The sequence below is a fragment of the Macrotis lagotis genome, chromosome 2, assembly GCF_037893015.1.
Source record: "Macrotis lagotis isolate mMagLag1 chromosome 2, bilby.v1.9.chrom.fasta, whole genome shotgun sequence".
Lineage (NCBI taxonomy): Eukaryota > Metazoa > Chordata > Mammalia > Peramelemorphia > Peramelidae > Macrotis > Macrotis lagotis.
This window is the reverse complement of record NC_133659.1, coordinates 62636127-62657341: the sequence shown is the minus strand read 5'-3', so window position 1 is coordinate 62657341 and position 21215 is coordinate 62636127. Positions and strand designations below refer to the sequence as shown.

Genomic DNA, 21215 nt, shown 5'->3' with positions numbered 1-21215 from the left:
CCAGTATAAAGCCTGAATTCTGCCTTTGATTAAGATTATTTCTCAGTATATAATTATATTCTTTTTTCAGAGATTAATTTTTGAGTTGTAGTCTATTTTTGGACTCAAATATATTTAATCACTAAACTAGAAAAATCTTATACAACTAGACAAAATAAATCTAAATAACAAACCTCTAGTTAGAGCTACATTTATTACTATAGTTATTAATATGATTCAAAGAGATAATTGCTACTATAGTAGAGGATGCTGTGGTAGTGGGTAGTACATAGAAAATTGGTCTTGAAATCAAGAAAACTTGAATTCCAGTCCTAATTCTTACATATGCTGGCAGTGTGATGTTGGCATGTCACTTAAAACTTTCAGTGCCCTCAAATAATTCTCTATTATTAACTCACTATTCTGAGCAGGTGTGATCCTTACCCATAGAAGGTATTTTCATATTGGTCATACCCTATATTAACAAAGCTGTAAATCTCATAAAAACCTTTCTTTACTTAAGTCATACAAGGTTGCCTCAGCATCAGTGTTCTGGAAACTCTAAGGTTCTGACAATAGAGTCCACATTCCAAAAGGCCAAAGTGAATGGGCTCTGAGTATGGGTCTTGAAGTCGACTGCTTTGATGTTTTAGCATCATCTAGTTAATTCAAAGGAATTAGTTACCATGAAGTTGATCACCAGATAATTAATGACTTTTTCTTTCAGTCACAAGTCACAAAGAATGTTTAATAAAGTAGGAAGAGTGTTTTGAAGGGTATCAGTGGAAATAATCAGACTTTTGAGATCAAGGATCCTTGAATTATTAGCAGAAGAAGTTTTCTCATTTAGTCTGCATTCCTCTTGATCTCTACCATAATTATGTATGTACCTTTTTTCATTAATACCTCGGTTTAGCACATAGAGGAGGTTCTAAATGACTGATTGTTTTCTTCTCTCTATTCCTTCATTCCTTTCTTTGTCCATTTGTTCCTTCCTTCCCTTCTTTCTTCCCCCTTTCCTTCCTTCTTTATTTCCCTTTTCCTTCATTTATTTCCCCCCCTCCTTTCTTCCCTCCCTCTCTTTTCCCCTCCTGGTCTTTCCTTCCTTCCTCCCTTCCCTCCCTCTAGTACTTCCTTGCTTCCCTTCTTCCATCCTTCCTTAAACATCACGTCTTTCTTCTTTGTATCTAAATGGATCTTTGAAATGCAGCCCCAAGAATATTGAATGAAATGAAGCAGTGCTCTATCTATTTCCTAATTTTATAAAGACTTGAAATGGCTACTAGTTACTAAATAAGCAGTAGATAGGTCTATATAATAGAATCCATGACCTGGGACAGAGAGGAACTAATGGACCCATCCAGGAGAATCACTTTCCTGCTCTGCTTTTGGCCAGTTTCACAGTTTTAAGTCAATGATGACATCTAGCCATGACCAAGAAGCCAGGTGAGACAGAGGTAAAGGGTCCTGAGAGGTGAAGAACATTCTTCCCCTTCTACACTGTCTAGAGCATCAGAGCAGCCCCAATGACACCCCATTGCATCTTCCTATTAGCTCCCCTCCCTAGAGCAGAAGAAATCTATCAGTAAACTACTTTTTTTGCAGAAATGCCATCATTTTTCATCAGTATATGTCACCTTGTGACAGTTGTAGGTGATATATGACATAGAGATAGCTATCTCAATAAAGAAATGGCAAACAATGAGCAGGAACCCAAAGAGGAAGATAACTTACTCAGCACATTTAAAGAATAAACAATTCATTCAAGTAAAAGTCCTACAGGAAGCCTTTTCCTGCTCAGTAATTGTTCAAAGGAAAATAAATTCCCATGGTGGCTATTATACTCTATTATACTATTGTGCTAGACAATTCTATCTTATCAGGAATCAGTATCATATAATTATTTGAGAATTTAAAAATTAAAGTTGATTTGATTACTTCCAGGGAGGCACATTTAAATAATTCATTATTTCTCTAGGCTATTCATTATAATGTAATGTTAGCAACCCTGTTAGAAATTGTAAATAATTTTAAAAATGAGCTGCTGTGTGATACTTATTGCTGTGTGATATTTTAAGAAAAGTACGTTAAAGGAGAAGAGTGTGAAATATATTAACTATAATTCAGTGACAATGGAAAGAACATTGATGCTGGAGTCAGTAAGCTCATGATGTACTTGATGCCTATTTCCTATATGATTTTATTTTATTTTTTTTTAGGTTTTTGCAAGGCAAATGGGGTTAAGTGGCTTGCCCAAGGCCACACAGCTAGGTCATTATTAAGTGTCTGAGACCGGATTTGAACCCAGGTACTCCTGACTCCAAGGCCAGTGCTTTATCCACTACGCCACCTAGCTGCACCTTGCTATATGATTTTAGGCAGGTCATTTGACTTCCCTGAGACCTGTTTCTGTACCTGTAAAATGAGAAGATTGGACTAAATGTCAGTCAGGTGGTGCAGTGGAAAGAACTCTATACCTGGAATAAGAAAGATTCAAGTTCAGTTTCAGTCTTAGACCCTTACTAACTTATTGTATAACCCCAAGCAAATTATAGCCTCTGTTTGCCTTAGTTTACTCATTTATAAAATGGGGATAATAATGCCACCTACCTCCCAGGGTTATTGCAAGGATAAAATGAGATAATATTTGTAATATCTGTAGCATAGTGCCTGTCATATAAGAGGTGCTCCATAAAAGCTGTGTTATTATTATTATTATTATTATTATTACTATTCCTCTAAGTTCTCCCACAGCTCTAGAGCTATGATCCTATGATCTCTCTAAGCCAAAATTCTATCATTTAAACCTCAATCTTTTTTTTTGATGATGCTATATAACTCAAGAGTGATAGGAACCCTAATCTCCAAAGAAATGAAATTTCAGCCCAACTAAAGGGCAGTGGAAAGAATTCTGATGAACCTGGAGAGTCTGTATCATATGGCCAGTGAAGAATTGCCAATTCAAAACTTATACAGTAATTTCCAGAAGATGAGGGATCTGGAAAGGCTTCCAGGAGGAACAAGCAGTGAGTTGAACTCTGAAGAAAGTTAGGAACTCTAAGAGAGAGAAGGGTGGAAGAAAGTTAATTAAAGAGCATTCTCTTATCTTCCAAAGGAAATTCAACCATTTGCCTTCTTCCCAGTGAATTCTGGACCACTCTCAAAAAGATTCTCTAGAAATGGAAAAGTAAATATAAGGATTAATGGTTTCTCAAGCACTTTATTTCTGTAATAACTGTCTGTGATTGTTTCCAAGCAATTGGTTATCTTCCCTTCTTTCTAAGAATTAATCCCCCCAACATCCTCCTGTGTATTGTTTGTCTAGTTCAGCTACTCTCCCTATCTTTGTTTTCTTTAACATTATTTCTTGTTCCTTGTGCAACAAACTGGGGACTATAATATTAGCATTCAGATATAGTGCCTCTACTGAAAGTGATAGAGAAAATACTTTGCTAGAAATCTAACAAATATTTTCCATTTTTAGTGATGTAGTTTCTCTTTTGGAATATTCTTCCCAACGTGTCTTTCAGGTCTCCTAGGGAATTACTAACTCATGGTTATGGCATTCTGTGAATCCATCTGAGGTCCTGAACACTATTGAATGCCACTGAATTTTCCTTCTATAGTTACCCAGTTGACACCATTAGTTCAAAGAAAAGACATTTACTGATATAAACCTGAAAAACACTTGCCCACAAATTTACAGAATATCGGTGAGGAGAGTGGGCTTACATAGAATGAATTAACGGAGTGGCACAGACATAGGAACAAACGATTAAAAATGAGAGGGTTAGACTAAATGTTAATCAGGTGGTAAAGTGGGTAGAGTATAGACCTGGAGTCAGGAAAATCTGAGTTCAGACCCAGTCTTAGACATTTACTAGCTATGGGTCAACCCATATCTTCCTCCAATATCTTTTTTCTTCTCATGGTATCATAATATCCTAATGTCCTAACAGATCCACCTGGGCACTGGAAATAATGATTAAAAATGTCTAGTCAGGAGATGGAGTATCTTGGTCAAACAACAGCAAGGAAGGCCAGTGTCTATGTGGTAGAGTTTAAGATGCAAAAAGACTGGAAGAGTAGGAAGAACCAGGATGTGAGGGGATATTAAATGCCAAAGAGGAGATTTTATATTTGATCCAAGAGGCAATAAGGAGTTACTAGAGTTTGTTTACTAAGGAATCTGCATGGTCTTATCTGTGCTTTAGGAAGACTGATTTGACAGCTGAGTGGAAAATGGATTGGAGAAGAGAGAGTCTAAGAGGCAGGGAGATGAACTAGCAGTCTCTGGTAACAGTCCAGGAATGAGGTGATGAACTAGGGAAGTAAGTCATGGTGTCACAGGGACATATCCCAGAGTTGTGACCAAGGTAAAATCAACAAGACTTGGCAACAGATTGACTATGAAGGTGTGACAAACCAATGTCCCTAAAACATATTTATATAAAAATTTAAGTTAAAATATTAGTAAAAAGGCTAAAGAATACAATACAAAGATTTTACTCTATGACAAAGATGGAAATATCAGGAACACAGGCCTGGTTCAATATGAGGAAATTTATACACAGAATTGATCATATTAATAAGAACAAAACATGCTTGTATCAATAGATACAAAAAACTTTCAACATCCATTTTTGACAACACCCTTTCCTGTAAAAAAAAGAAGCAAAAAAAATATAAGTGCATTTTTACTTAATATGATAAGTAGAACTTTTTAAACTAAGAGCTAGAATTATCTGTATTGGGGATCAAGAGGCTTATCCAATGAGATCAAGAGTAAAACAAGACTTCCATTATTACTACTCTTCACTATAATGCTAGAAATGTTATTCTTATTCTAAAGTTTTTCAAAGGAGTTTGGGGCAGAGCTCAAGTGGGTTGCTGCCTTTTCTCTGCCATCTTGGCTCTGCTTCTAGATTTCTTTCTTACAATGCCTTAAACTCAGCTGGCTCTCATTGGTCATTGTTTGGGGCCTCATAGGTCAAACAATAACAGTTGTTTGTAATTTGGTCAGAAATTCTAAGGGTTCTCCCCTCCCAGATTATTTTTTTTGATTACCTAAAAGAGGCCATTCTTTTCATTATTTCTTACCTAGTTTTAATCATTGAATGGTGCTAAGTCAAACTGAGACCTGGGAAAGATCTTAACTTAAAGAGGTCAAGGTCTCCCATTGTATCTGGGACCATTTCTATCCTTTCTGATCTTTATCTTGCCACTGGACTCTGATGGCTCTGAAGGAGAGAGTGAGGCTGGTGACTTTGTTCAACCCTCCCTCACTTAAATCCAATTCACTTGCATATCATAGAATCACTTCCCTGATGTCATAGTCCTCTTGGAGAACACATTGCAAACAGAACAGACACGCTAGTAATAGCAAAAAGAAAGGAAAAAGAAATTAAGGAAATATGCAAATACAAAAAGAAAACAAAGTTGTTACTTTTTACAGGTGATATAATAGTTTAGAGAACCTAAAGAGTGAACTAAAGAAACTAATCTAACATTTTAAGAAAGTTGAAGGATATAAAATATACTCAATAAATCATTAATATTTCTGTATTTTACCAATAAAGTCTAGCTGAAAGACAATTGCTATTTTTTTAAAATTTTATTCATTTAAGTCAATGGCGTTAAGTAACTTGCCCAAGGTCACAGAGTTAGGCAATTATTAAGTGTCTGAGGTCATATTTGAACTCAAGTACTCCTGACTCCAGGGCCAGTGCTCTATCTACTACACTACCTAGCTGCCCCTACATTTGTTATTTAGTTAATGCTTTTCCCAATTTTTGTTTTCTTTAGATTTATCTAATATTAATCCTTTGTATTTGGTTACATAGTTTATGAACTAGGTGGTTCAGTAGATAGAGTAGTAGTCCTAGAGTCAGGAGGACCTGAGTTCAAATCCAACCTCAGACACTTGATACCTACCAGCTGTATGACTCTGGGTAAATGACTTAATCTTGACTGTCTTTTATCCAGGGCCATCTCAAATCATCCTGACTCATATCTGGATGACTGCAGAGGAGAAAGTGAGGCTGGGGACTTAGCACAGTACTCCCTCATTCACATCTAATTAACATTCATGTCTTGGCATCACCACCCTGATATCATGATCTTCTTCAAGAATAAAGGACAAGCAACATACCATAAATCTATTTTTCTGTTTTTATCACTAATTGAAATGTTGATAACGGATACAAAAATTGTCATGTTTCCTGTTGTGAGCTCTGCAGAAAGTGAACTCCTAAAACCCCTCGAATCTTAGAGTTAAAAGGGAAGTCACTGCAACCAACCTTCCCTTGAACTTCACTTTTTTTCTTAATGTGCTATGTTCACTTTTTTCTACACTTTAATGTAATAATTAGAGTAACCAGCATTTTTATTAATAATAGCTAACTAATAATAGCTAACTAATATCTACATAATGCTTTAAGGTTTGCAAAATCCTTTAGGTATATTATTTCATCTTTTTATTAACAACCACTTCTATTCCCTAAAGATTCAATATAATGAAATCTATTGAGATTTCCCATGTGTACCTTACTACTTTTCATTGTATAACTCTCAGGCAGCCAGGCTCACTATTTATTTGTTTGTTTGTTTATTCATTCATTTATTTATTCATTTACTCATACATTTATTCATTTATTTATACATTTATCTCTATATATCTATTTATGCATGCATTCATTCATTCATTTATTCATTTTTGTGGGGCAGTGGGGTTAAGTGACTTGCCCAAGGTCACGCAGCTAAGTAATTGTTGTCTGAGGTTGGATTTGAACTCAGGTCCTTCTGAGAGCTGATGCTCTATCCATCGCACTACCTAGCTGTCCCTAGGCTCACAATTTAAGTGTAATCTTTGGCTCCTTACTCTCTTTCCTTTCCAATTTGTTCCCAGTCCTGTCAACCCTACTTTCACAACATCTCTGATATTTCTCCTTCTCTCCTCCGACATTGCTACTACCCTGGTACAGACTCTCAGCACTTCACACCTGGACTATTCCAATAATATGCTTGTAAACCCTCTATTACATCTCCACTCAGTTGTCAAATAGATAGTCATAAAACATAGGTCTAATCAAGTTACCCTCACTATTCAATAAGCTTCAGTGGCTCCCTATTGCCCTTGGAAACAAATAAAAAATTATTTGTCTTTTTAAAGATACATTTAATGATACTTTTCACTTTTCTTATATCTTACTTTCATGTACTCTGATTCAGGGTCACTAACTTCCTTGCTGTTCCTCATACATAAAACTCTGGACTCTATTTTTACTAGCTGGTCTCTATGGCAAGAATTATCTCCCTCCTCATCTTCATGTCCTAGTTTCTCTGACTTCCTTCAAGGTTCAGTTAATATAGCACCTTCTACTTTCTCTTAATATTTGTGTGTATGTGCATGTGTACATACATACATATCTTTGTTTATGTATTATTTTTTGCTTGTTTTCTTCCCCATCATATTTGCCTGCCTTGACAACCAGGATGGTTTAATCCATTGTCATGGTTGTTGCTGTCATTGTTTTATATCCTTAGCAGTTAGCATGGTTACCAGAGTTTAATAAATGTTTGTTGGTGATGTTTTAAAAGTAATGTTTCATTTTTCCCCAATTAAATGGTAAAACAATTTTAAACATTTTTTTCCAAATTTTGAGTTTCAAATTCTACCCTTCCTTCCTCCCCTACCCCCTCCCTGAGATAGTAAGCAATGTGATAGAGGCTATACATGTTCAATTATGTAAAACATTTCCATATTAGTGTTGATAATTCTTTAAAAATCTATTCAACATGGATTAGTAAAAGAAGCATTGGATTTGGGGTTCAAATCTTGATTCTGATATTAGCAGAAGGTATGTTGGTTCACGATTTCTTTTATTTGCAGAAGATGGTGCACTCAATGCAGCCTCTGAAGCTGAGAAACAACAAAATATGAATCAATTCTCTGCTGCTTATACTAATTTTGGCCTGACAACCAACACCAAGAAAACACAGGTGCTCCACCAGTCAACCCCACACCACCCATATATAGAACCATGGGTTATAGCAAAATGAAGAAGTTTTAAATACTCTGGATAAGTTCATTTCCCTTGGCAGCATACCTTCCAGCAATGTACACATTGATGATGAGGTTGATAAACACATTGTCAAAATTAGCTCAGTCTTTTGGAAGCTCCAAAGGAAAATGTAGGAGAGAAGAATATTAGATTGACTACCAAACTGAAGGACTACAGAGATGTCGTGCTGACCCCATTGTTATAAGCCTGGGAAACCTGGACAGTAGACCAGCACCATGCCAGGAAACTTGATTACTTACATTTGAGTTGTCTTAAGAGGATTCTGAAGATCACCTGACAGGAAAAGATACCAGACACTGAGGTCCTTTCTCAAGCTAATCTGCTAAGCATTCGAGCTCTACTGTAAAGAGCATAAATTTGATGGGCTGGCTTATATTGTATGAATGCCAAATGGTAGGCTTTCCAAAAAGACTATTGTATGAAGAACTCACATAGAGTAAGTACTCATATGGTGATCAGAAAAAGTGATGCAAAGACATCTTCAAGATTTCCTTTAAGACCTTTGGAGTTGACTATGTGACATAGGAGACTGACACGGGACCACCCAGGATTGTGTGCCCTCATCAGAGAAGGTGCTGTGTTCCAAAAGCAAAGCAGAATTGCAGTAGTTGAAAAGAAATATGAGATGTTCAAATTTAAAGAATCTACCCCAAATGTTCACATGGCCTATTTGTACCATGGTAGAATATTCCAGTCTCATATTGATCTGATCAGCTATAGTCTACTTGAACATAGTAATGATGAAATTTTGGTCTTCTTCAAGAATGAAGGAGAACAACTGACCATGACCTCAAGAGGTAGCTGTTGTATAGTGGACATTATGTTAGACTTACTATCTCTGTGATTATGAACAAACCATATAATTTTTAAGCCCATTTTCTCATTAATAATCCTGTTAATTCATTCTATTAATGTGTTTTTACTTCTTTTGTGTTTAGGAAAATATTATTCATCCCCTACTTGATTCATAATATTTATTGAGTACCTTTTTACTGGCAAATAATGTCCATGGAGTGGATAGAATGACAGACCTGGAGTCAGGAAGGCCCAAGGTCAAATATGGTCTCACTTCACCCTGTTTGCTTCAGTTTCTTCATCTGTAAAATGTGTTGGAGAAGGAAATGGCAAACCACTCCAGTATCTAAAAGATATTGCCAAGAACACCTCCCCAAAATAAAGGGTCACAAAGAGTTGGACATGGCTAAAATAACATAACAACTGCAACTATCTTTTTACTTCTTCTTTTTTTTGGAGAAACTCAAAGTCATATGTAAACTTTCCCTCCAAGGGACCTGGGTGGAGGTTTAAGGAGTCTGCCTACCCCTCATTAAAATCCAGGTCCTACAGAATTTAACCCACTCCCAATTACAAGCCTGGGTACAGAACAGAGAGTGGATACAGTATAATGGATACTGTACCATATGGACATGATAGCAATACCTCAGTGTTAGACAAGAAAATATGAAGGACTTTAATAGGCAAGCAAACCAATTGGGAGAGAGGGAGAGCCTATAGATCTAATATCAATAATTAATGATAATAATAAGTATTTACACACTGGGTCAAAGTTTGTGAAGAACTTTGCTTAACCTGTCTCCTTTGATCAGCACAATAACCCTGCGAAATAGGTATTATTTTTATTTTTCCCATTTTAAGAGCTAAAGAAAACTGAGACTTAGAGGGACTAAGTGACTTGTTCAAGATCACACAGGTAATAAATGTCTAAGACTAGAATTAACTCCAATTTCAGCTTTCTATCCAGGATACTACCTAGTTACCTAAAAATTAGCATCAAAGTTGTATAAGCAAAGCAAATGACTTTAATGCATTTCTAATAGTCTCTAAACTGTTGCTAATAGAAAATATGCACATATATAAGCTTTAAACTCAACTTTATTCATATTCTCAGGGACTCATAAAACACAAATACTTACACTCTAATTCTCTTTGTATTAACCCGAAAGCCATTCTTTGAACCATAATCATTGACTCAAATTTATCTTCAGAAATGCAAATCTCTACGCATTAAGGGAGATTACCAATGTATGTGAGTCTTTCTTGTTTTGTTATTGTTTTCAATTAAGGTTTCTTTTCTCCCGCCCATTTCCTTCTCATCAAAAACAAAAAAAAAAAAAAAAAGAAAAATGGACAAAAGGAAAGAGATAGGAAAGAAATCTAAATTATTGTATCATATAGACATAATCAAGCAAAACATTGATCACATCCAAAAATGTATTTCTCATTCTTCATATTAGTCAATCACTTCTCTGTCAAGAAGTAAGCTATATCATCACTGGTCCTCTGGAATCATGGTTCATGACTGTTTTGATCAATATTCTTAAACCTTTCAGAATTGCTCCTTGTTACAATAACTTTTATACTAGAAATTGTTCTATTGCTTCTATTCATTCACTGCATCAGTTCACACAAATGTTCCCAAGATTTTCAGAAACTAACTTTCTTCATTTCTTATACCACAATATTTCATTATATTCATATGCCATAATATATTCATCCAATTTCTATTTACTATATGAGACTTACTTTCTACTTCTTTGTCACTATGAAAAGAACTAATATAAATATTTTTGTTTGCATAGGATCTTGTTTTCATTTCTTTGGGATTCAAATAATTGTATTGGAGGTATCAATCCACTGCTCCACTAACAATCTTATCAATATGCCTAATTTTCTATTTTCCTTCAGCTCCTCCAATATTCGTCATTTTATTTTTTCAATATTGTTTTCTTATCTGTAGCCTTTTTGCTTGCTCTTCTAAATGTTGAAGATTCCCCTCTCTATCACTCTTTCAAATATGCGCACGCGCACACACACACACACACACACACACACCACATTTCAGTTTTAAGTTACTTTTCTTCTAAGACTGTATTGAGTCTTATGTAGAATATTCATTAACATTTTATGAGCCCAGGGCTGCCTGAGAGTGTTTTGACCCCTAAATCTATTATATTATTCTTGCTACAAAAATTACATAAGAAATAATCAAAGCAAATTCAATTGAGTAGTAAGGAGAATTCATTCTTTTAGCAATTTAAAGGATAGATTAAGAGTTGGAGGGGATCTGGGAGGTAATCTTATAGAGGAAAGCACTGAGACACTGATGGGGTTGGGGACAAAGAGGCAAGAAGTAAACATTGAGCTTAGTCTTGAGGTAATCCAGGGAAGGTAAGAATCACAGGGGAGTAGAGAGAGCATTTCAAGGAAGGGAATATATAGACACAGATATGAGAGATGGAACATTTCTTGTATGCAAGACAGGCTAATAAGGAAAGCAGTGTCATTTGATGTGAAAGGATATGAAAGAGAGGGTAGAACAAGATTAGAAATCTAGGAAAGAGCCTGGTCATAAGGACCTTTAAAGAGTTTTACATGACAAACAGAGGATGCCATATTAATCCTAGAGGTATGGAAAGCTACCAGAGTCTGTTGAGTAAAAGAGTAATCTGCTCACACTTACGTTCTGGGAAATCACCGGCATTGATGGTGCTTGGATAGGAGTGAGGAGAGACATAAGATAGGGAGATCAATCAGAAACCTTTCCAATAGTGGAGTAAAGAATAGTTGTATAGTATGAAGAGTCATTGTCTGATTTATATGCCAAATTAGACATTCCTATTTATAGTCTGAAAAACTCCAAAGAAGAGGGAAGGGTGTTGAGAACATATATAGAAAAGGAATTTCTTCCTATAATATTATATGGAAATATATCATATGTGTCTATTGACATTTCACTAAATGGTTATGTTTGTTCTCCTCCTCTGAACCAATTTGGACTCTTTCCAGGTCACCAACTTCCTGGTTTTTCCTGTCCAAAACTGGACAGGAAAGATAGGAGAAAAGACGCTTAAACTTACCACCACAGCCCAATTTAAACAGAAATTCAACAGGAAAAGTTAAAAGTTCGTGAGAGATTATGACAGATATCTAGCCAAACCCATGTGGGGAAAGATGACTCTGTTTCCAAGATAAGTGAATGGTGGTAGAAATTTTTACAAGGAAATTATGTAATTCCCTTTATCCTTTTAGTACGAGACCTCAAATAGCATATCCAAGACTCAACCTGCTCAAAACCTAAATTTTCTGAAAACAGTGATTGGAATGAGAGAAACAATGATTTGATTAATTCAGCTCCTACCTTACTTCTGTTTTGTTAGCCAAAGAGAATGATTTTCCAACTGGAAAGCATGGAACAAAAACTATGGCCTCTGCTTATATGACTTTGGTTTCTTCATCTATAATATGAAGAAGTATTAGATCAGAGAATATCAAATCCAAGGCAAGGGGGTGACTTAAACTAGATGAAAATGCAATTGGGAAATATTTAACAAGATTAATAAAAAGACAAATCAACACAGAAAAAGGCACTTTGTGGTTTTTTTAAATCATTCTGCAACAGGTTTGAATATAGGTTAGTGGGTCCATTTCTATTTCAGTTTGTCACCACTGAAGTAGATGACCTCCAGCATCCCTTCAAGCTCTAAAACAAATCTATAAACCTAATGATAAAATGTTACTAAAGAAAAGGAAGGAGATTGTAAGAAAGCACCTAATTTCTCATATTGAATTCAAGTCCTCAGACCCAGATGCATGACTATTCAAGGAACAGAGTCCATGGAGAAATTTGAATGATCTGAAAGAACCAGAGAAGAGCTACAGGATTTGTTGGGAACAGGTAGATGGTACAGTTGATAGAGCACTAGACTTTGAATCAAAAAGACTCCATTTTCATGAATTTAAATCTGGCTTCCAACACTTACTAGTTGTGTGACTCTGGGCAAATCACCTAACCCTGTTTGTCTGTAGACTGAGCTGGAGGAGAAAAGGCAAACTATTCAAGTATCTCTGCCAAGAAAACTACAGGATCAGAGACAAGGAACTGTCTTTACTGTTTTTAAAGCAGAAAATATGAATCCCAGAACTATAGAATTGCTCTGGTTCTATTCACTTCACTACATCAGTTTACACAAATCTTCACAGGTTTCTCTGAAATGAACTTTCATTTCTTACAGCACATCAATATTCCTTTATATTCATAGGCAATAACATATTCATCTATTTTCCAGTTAATGGTCACCTTAGTTTCTAGTTCTTTGCCATTATGAAAGGAGCTAATAGAAATATTTTTGTATGCACAGGACCTTTTCTTCTTTCTTTAATTTCTTTGAGCCCGTACAGTGAACCTCTGAAAAGTCAAAGAGTCAATGTGACATTATGAAATATGGGTTATGACTAGGGGTATACTGCTAAATATTTAACAACCAGCTCTCTGGCATCTGGAGGAAATGTACTCAAATATATGCTTTTAAGTTTAATTTAAATTTTTAGCATTTTATCTATCACATTAAGTCTAAACAATCAATATAACTCAAGCCCTGATACTTTGTAATGTCTGCTGATTTCTGGAATGTGAAATTTTATCAGTCAGCTCTTACAACTTGGTTCAAGCTATTTTTAATATGCCCCTGGATGTTTGCCACTTTTACAGGGCCACTAAACTGGTAGATCGAGGAACTATTATACTGGTGGGAAAATATGGAAATGTATGGGCTGGATTCCAATATACTGGAAATGCTTGAATTGTAGGACTCTCAAGAATAGTCATTCATAATCATTTTGGAGGGAGCTTTCAAATAGAGCACCCCAAGGATCTATGTTTTTTTAAATTAATATATTTAAACAATGACATGGGCAAAGTCCCAGACTTAGAAAAATGACATCTTCAGATGCCAAAAATACATAAAACTGGTAATGGAGAGGAGGGACAAGGGGAACAAGAGATAGTTAATGCAACAGATAACAAAGGCAGGATACAAGAACAAAAAAGACTTTGAGAGGTTGAGTATAAAAAGACTTAATAAGATTAAATATAAATGTGGTCTTACATTTAGGTACAAAAAATTGGTTTCACAATTAGAAGAAGGGAAGGTGAAGGTAGCCACAGTTCACATGAAACAGGAGTGAAAGTTTAAAGTGAGTCAACAATTCAAAAGTGCAGTCAGGAAGTCTAAAGCTAATTTTCTTAGACTGCCTTGAGAAGCCCAGTTTCCAGCAGGAAGGGGCTAGCCCTGGCCAGATGCCAATGGGAATCCTGTGCTCACTTCTGGGAACCACACTTTGAGAAAGGACATTGATAATTGGGAGTGTGTCTGGAGGAGGGCAGCTAGAATAATGAAGAGCCAGGATCATACAACATGAGGACAATGATTCAAAGAGCAAAGGATGTTTATCCAAGATAAGATATGTTGACTGTTTTCAAGTATTTGAAGGAATGTCACAAGAGAGATGGTGCAGTGGATGGAGTGCCCAATTGAGTTCAAATATGGGCTCAGACACTTGCTAGCTTCTGACCTTGGGCAAGTCACTTAACCTCATTTGCTTCAGTTCTCCATCTGTAAAATGATCTGGAAAAGGAAGTGGCAAGCCATTCAAATGTCTTTTACAAGAAAATCCAAATGAAGTCATTAAGAATTGGACATGATCAGTGGATAGAGCACTGGCCCTGGAGTCAGGAGGCCTGAATTCGAATTTGAACTCAGACACTTAATAGTTATCTAGTTGTATGACCTTGGGCAAGTAACTTAACCCCATTGCCTTGCCAAAAAAAAAAAGAGTTGGACATGACTGAAATGACTGCACCACACAAGAGAGAGAGAGATTTGAATTATTCTCTTGGTCACAGGAGAGAAAGATTTGAATTGTGAAAACTCCTGGCAATACAAAACAAAGCAAAAACTTGATCCCTGGCTCAATGAGCTCACATTCTAATGGAATGGAGACTTATGAATAATTACAATATAAAATTTAAACAGTGTACATGGAAAATAATTTCAGAGGGAAGGCACAGAATAGAAAGCAAGGAAGAACTGGGGAAAGTCTTCTACAGATGAGATTTAAATTGAGTCTTAAAGAAAGTCAGGGAAGCTGGGAATGGGAAGGAGAGGATGTAGGAAGGAGAACATTCCAGGAAAGAGATGGAGTGATTTTAGTGAGGAACAACAAAAGGCCAGTGCTTCTGAATCATAGAATGTGCATGGGGGAGCAAAGTATAAGAAGACTAGAAGAGTAGAAAGAATTTTTCTTTGCCCACCGGAGTCCTTTCTCTATGATCCTGGAGAGAGGGAACATTTGAAGTTTATTGAGAAGGGGATAGGGTAACATGATCTAATTAGAGCTTTAGGAAAAGCACTAGTGGATGATGGACTGGAGCGGGGAGAAATTTGAGGCAGGAAAATCAACCAGAAGACTAATACAGTATTCCAGGTGAGAGGCGATGAGGGACTGCATTATAATGGATACATATATATATATATATATGTATATGTGTACATATATGTATATGTAAATAGACATATAAATATATAGACACAAGAGATGTGTGAAGGCAGAAATGATAAATTTTGACTACAGAATAGATATGTGGGATGAGTGAGGATTCAAACATAATAGCAGGAATAATAATAACATAAATAGCATTTATATAGTATTTGAAGGCTTTCAAAGTACTATATGTGTTATCTTATTTGATCACAATAATCCTGATTATCTCAATCTTATAGATGAGGAAACTGAGGCTGAGAGTGACTTGCCAAGGGTCACACAGCTAAGTGGAATTTGAGCTTAGGTCTCTATAACTACAAGTTTAGTATCCCTAATATACCACACAACTGCCCAAGTTAGATTAAAATTGTGAACCTGGATGATGGGAAAATGGAGACACCTCTAATAATAATAAAAAAGTTAGGAAGAAGGGACAGTTTTAGGGAGAAATAGTGTGTTCTGGTGTGAACATGATGAGTTTGAGATGCCTCTGGGAAATCCAATTCAAAATGTCCAAAAGAAGTGGGAAATACCTGATTGTAACTCAGGAGAGTTGCTCTGGAGAGAAAACAGATCTGGATATATAGATCTGGGAATTATCTATATTACAGATGACAAATGAATCATGAAAGCAAGATAGTATAGAGGAAGATGGGCAGAAGACTCTGAACTGAACCTTGGGGGACACTCATAGTGGGAATGACTTGGAAGAAAGATTCAGAGGAGGACACTAAGAAGGGACAGTCTTATCCAGAAGAGGGTGAGCATTGGTGTCAAATGCAGCAGAGAGGTCCAGAAGGCTCAGGATTAAAGTCATCAAAAGATCAGTGGTGACTTTGGAGAGAGTAGTTCTGGTTGAATGATGATTTCTGAAGCACCACTGCCAAGCATTTGGAAGTGGTGAGAGGAAAGGATGTGGAAGCCCTATGATAGAACCACCCAGATGACTTTCTCAAAGAATTTATCTGAGAAGATATTAGAGGCGGACCCAACACCTCTAAGTTGGTGGGGTTCCATTTTGGGAAATGAGCTACTTGTAAGTCATTGAGCAGTTAATAAAAAGGAAGTTTCCTTTGTTCTAACAAACCCAGGATAATGTAGTTAGGATACAATCATACTTTTTCTTCAACTTTGATACATGTAGCTTTCCTACATCTAATTCTTTTTGGAAAAATGTCTGGAGAGGTCACTAGGGCAGGCAATGAGACTCACAAGGTCTCAGGAATCCACTAAGTCTGAGGGATCAGATCTCATTTATGGCTGGAACTTTTTATGCCCATAAGTGACCAAGAGGTCTCTATTACAGGAGAGAAGGGAGATTGGAATTTAAGAGAGATCAGAGATGATGGTTGTGCTAATATATTGTAAAAGTTAGGAGGGGAAGGGTATACTTTGGTGAAGGAGGTTTAACCTCTTCATGTGAGGAGGAGATGATGGGAGAAGCTGTTGATGAGGAAAAGGAGAAAATGTGAATGGCCTTAGGTTTCTGCTTTTTTGGGGGTTTTGGGTGAAATATGATGTAGGAATTATAATTGCTCAATCTGTAAGAAAAAACATTGAGGCAGAGCTCTGAGGCAATTGCATTTTATTAAACATTCCATGGTTCCCTCTAATGAAGTGGATCTTAGATCTTTCTCACAATTTGAATTGCCCCTTTCTTCCACAGCCTTATTTTTATAAGACTTGAACCTTGCTTCATGGGCCAAAAATTATGAAGATGAGGATGATGAGGATGAGGAAGTAGAATAAAGAAAGAGGTGAAGAGTTAAATGGATTTAGCAGAAGGAGAAGAAGAAAGCAGGGCTAAAGGTCTGGGAAAAATTTGACAAGTGGAAGGATTAGAGATTAAGGTGAAGATAAAGGGTTGGGTTCAAGATTGTAAATCATACTAAAATCTAGAATGATAAAAGATTATGATTAGACAAAGGAATTTCTGAATTTTGAACAACAGTAGTGGAATACTTGTTGGTGTTGGCATCCAGGGTTCTGAAAGCACTGGAATGGGGAAAGTATTTGAGGGTGGGAGTATGCTGACAATTCAGGAATGAATTCATCGGTGGTTGGAAAGGGGTCCATTGAGGTAAGCAGTACATGATTTAAAGTCCTCTTTAGAGGTCCAGTGTTGCGGCACATTGTAATGTTTTGTTCTGTTTGGCTTCAGTAACTTTGCCTCACAATAAGCAGGTGCAGCTGGAGGTATGGGCTAGAAGGATGCAGTGAAGAGATAATAGGTGGAAGTTCAAAGTGGATCAGGGAGAAATGGGAACAGGTGTTTGATGTCCAGAATGGTCTCCAGAGCACTGGGAAAAGCCCTGGAATAAAGATCAAGATCTTTAGGTAATTTGTCAGAATCAAAGGCTGGCACAGGGTTTTGGAGAACCCTTGGGTAAACATTAAGGCAGGAAACAGTGGAGTTAAAAACAAGTTTAACGAAAACTTGGCAAGATACTCAATTAAGCAAAGTGGTCCAGACAGTGTTTAAGGATGAAAAATGAAAAGAGGTCAAAAACATATGAAATATGGTAAAATTCTATAAATAATTTTTGTAGCAAATTCTATACTTGAATCCACTATATTTGAACTCCAACTTCATAGTTTCAGATATGATTTTAGAAGAAGTGGAAAAAGCCAGTAGATTGCAGCAAGTGTATACAAAGATATGTGCTGGGAGCAACATAATTTTGAGGTCATTTAGAGAATAAATCTCAAATTATCTGAAGGATATTACCAAAGGCAGGAAGAAAAAAGTTTAGAGCTTATTCCTTTTTAAAATATTTTTTCCAAAAGCATAACTTTTTTTAACGTTTATTTAAGTGAGTTCCAAATTCTCTCCTCTTATTGAAAAAAAGCAAGCAATCTGCTATAGGCTATACATGTGTAGTTATGTAAAACCTATTTCCATATTAGTTATGTTATGAAGAAAAACGCAGAGCAACACACACTCATTCATATATATATACATAAGAAAAATAAAGTAAAAAATGCTCAATCTACATTCAGATTCCCTATTTCTCTAGACATGGATAGCTAACTGTATGAGCCTGGACAAGTCATTTAGTTACCAGACCTCAGTTTCTGCAACTGTAAAGTGAATGAGTTGCACTCAGTTACTATTAAAGTCCCTACCAGCTCTAAATTTGCCAACCAAAGAATATGGAAACCAAAACTGAAGAAAATACACCAGTCATCTGACTAGTGGAACTCTTACATTTTGTGTTAGGGACATTATCTCTATTAATAAAGCCTAAGTTCATTTTAACCTTTGGGGACAGTTGCCTATTGATTTTTTTCAAATGATAAAGTCAGAATTAACTATGCCTCCCTTATTCTGTACTTCTAAAGTTAAAGATTTAAACCTAAGATTAAGACTTTTCATGAAATCCTATTAAACTTTATCTTACTAAATTTAACCTATTCATTTCAGCCTACCAAAATGAAATTGTAAGAAATGGAAAGTCAAGTGCTTTTTAAGTGCTAAATAGAAAATTGAGAAAGTCATCACTCTCAAAGATAATTGACAGAAACAAAATAGTTGGAAGAATTTGACTACGGGGTAGATGGCAAGGTTGTTGATCCTTAAGGGATAGCATCTGGATAGACGGCAAGGCCCAAGAAAAGGACTGTTGGAAAAGGCCAGGAGTTCTTAGATACCCTGAATGTTTGGAGGGCATAGAACACACATATCATATGACTCATTTGAATTTGAATTCTGTCATCTAATATATTAGTTGTTATTATAGTAATATATCAGCTATCTAGGCAACCTGCTCCTACCACAGATTTCTCTAATTCACAAATTTCGGGTGAAGATAAAGATTTTTGGTATTCTATTAGAGACAAATTGATGCTGATCTATTTATCAATATTCTTTGCATTCAGTAGACATAAATTTACCTTCTATGCATTATCATAATTATCATCAATATGATAATCATCATTATTCTTATAGAATTTACATAGTGCCTACTATGTCCTTGGGAATGAGCTAAGCACTTTACAAATATTGTATTATTTGACCCTCACAGTAACTTTGGGAATTGGTGTTATCATTATCTTCATTTTACAATAGAAGAAACTGAGGCAAACAGAAGTTGACTTTACCAGGGTTGTATATTTAGTAAGGCCATATTTGAACTCAGATCTTCCTTGTACCTTGTACTCTTCTCCCTCATGCCACTAAGTTGCCTTGACCTACTCACTTCTTCCCCTTCAAATATCCCCAGTCATAACCACATCTCTCTGTTTCCTTCGGGCAATGTCTTTTTCATAATTTTTATTCTTTACTCCTTGGGAAGCATCCTGGAAAGAGCACTGATTTTTGGAGTTGGAGCACCTGGTTTTAAATCTCCTTTCCCTTCTTACTACTTGAAGATTACTTAGTCTCTATGACCCTAACTTATCTCACTGTGGGTCACTTTTAATTTTTTCCTATCCAAGTCATAATACTACCTTCCCAAATATCCACCATTCCTTTTTCATTTTTGTCTCCCACTTCAATTCTTCCAATTTTCTTCTACATCGATGTTTGAAAAATTGGTTCCAGAACACTATGAGACTTTAAATATATTGATGAAAACCCTCAAATGTAGATCTCTAAAAGCAAAGCTGAGGGGCGGCTAGGTGGTGCAGTGGATAGAGCACCGGCCCTGGAGTCAGGAGTACCTGGGTTCAAATCCGGCCTCAGACACTTAATAATTACCCAGCTGTGTGACCTTGGGCAAGCCACTTAACCCCATTTGCCTTGCAAAAACCTAAAAATAAAGCAAAGCTGATGAAGTCAGAACTGGACTGATGAAGAATAGCTATGAAATTAATCCAAAAGAATCATCTTCTTATGGAATCATCTTCTCTTTTAGCTCCTCTCTTTCATTTTTGGACAGTGTGACTCTTCAGTGTCCCCAAAGTCTTAATGAAATTTTAAGCCATTAAGATTTAAAAGTTATTAAAGCTTAAGTCTTTTGGGATATACTGTAATTGTTTTAGCAGAGAAAATTATTAGGGAAGTCAGAGAAAAATCATTATGAAAAACTGGAAGTCCATCTCATGGACTTGGGTCTCTGTGGAATTGGGTGATGAGTTTACAATGAGTGCCATTTAGAGGAGGGATGTCTGTGGCCAACCTTAGCACTCTTTGGGTTAGAAAGAGCCCCTCTGTTGAATAGGAAGGAGAAATAGTCCTTTTAATAAGTTTTTTTGGCATCAAAGATTTCTCATTATGTGTTTTCTTATAATATAAACAACTAAGGAATCTTATTTAGGAGATGAAACTATATATACAACAGTTTATTTACTTAGGAATTCCTGGCAGAAGGCTCTGAGTAAATGGTTTCTGGGTAGCATCCTACCATAGGAGAATTAATGGCATTAGGTTTTCCTGAATCTTGAACTTCAGGTTGAGTCACATCCTTGGAAATTCCTTTTGAAGACTCTGTCCCATACACCTCATACAGACAAATATACTTTCCCATAATGAAGTATTTTTCTCCAATAAGGAACAAATCTTATTTCAAAATCATTATGTGCCTCTCTATATGTCATTTAAAAACTGCATCATCCTTTTATTAAAAGGCACTCTCAAAGCTCAGAGTATGAATTATAAGATCATCAGTTTTAGAGCTAGAAAAGACCTCAAAGATTATCTAATCAACTCATCCTCTCTTTTTATATATGTCAAAATGAAGTCTCCTAAATGCTAAGTCACTTACCAAAGGTCTCATAGGTAGCAGATCCAGGTCCTTGAAATTCAAATCTTATGACCAACAACTTGTGAAGAGCTTTTCCCTTTATAGGGCATTTAGGAGTCCCTCTCTT

At 36.1% G+C, this 21215-nt stretch overlaps 1 protein-coding gene across 1 annotated transcript in view; it reads left to right on the top strand.

Moving 5' to 3' along the window:
• Positions 1-684: 684 nt before the first annotated feature.
• SELP (selectin P) overlaps positions 685-21215 on the top strand; it is a 62663-nt gene continuing 42132 nt past the window's right edge. The window contains exon 1 of the mRNA XM_074221965.1: positions 685-861. The gene's annotated coding sequence lies outside the window, so the exon portion shown is untranslated. The remainder of the gene's footprint in view (positions 862-21215) is intronic.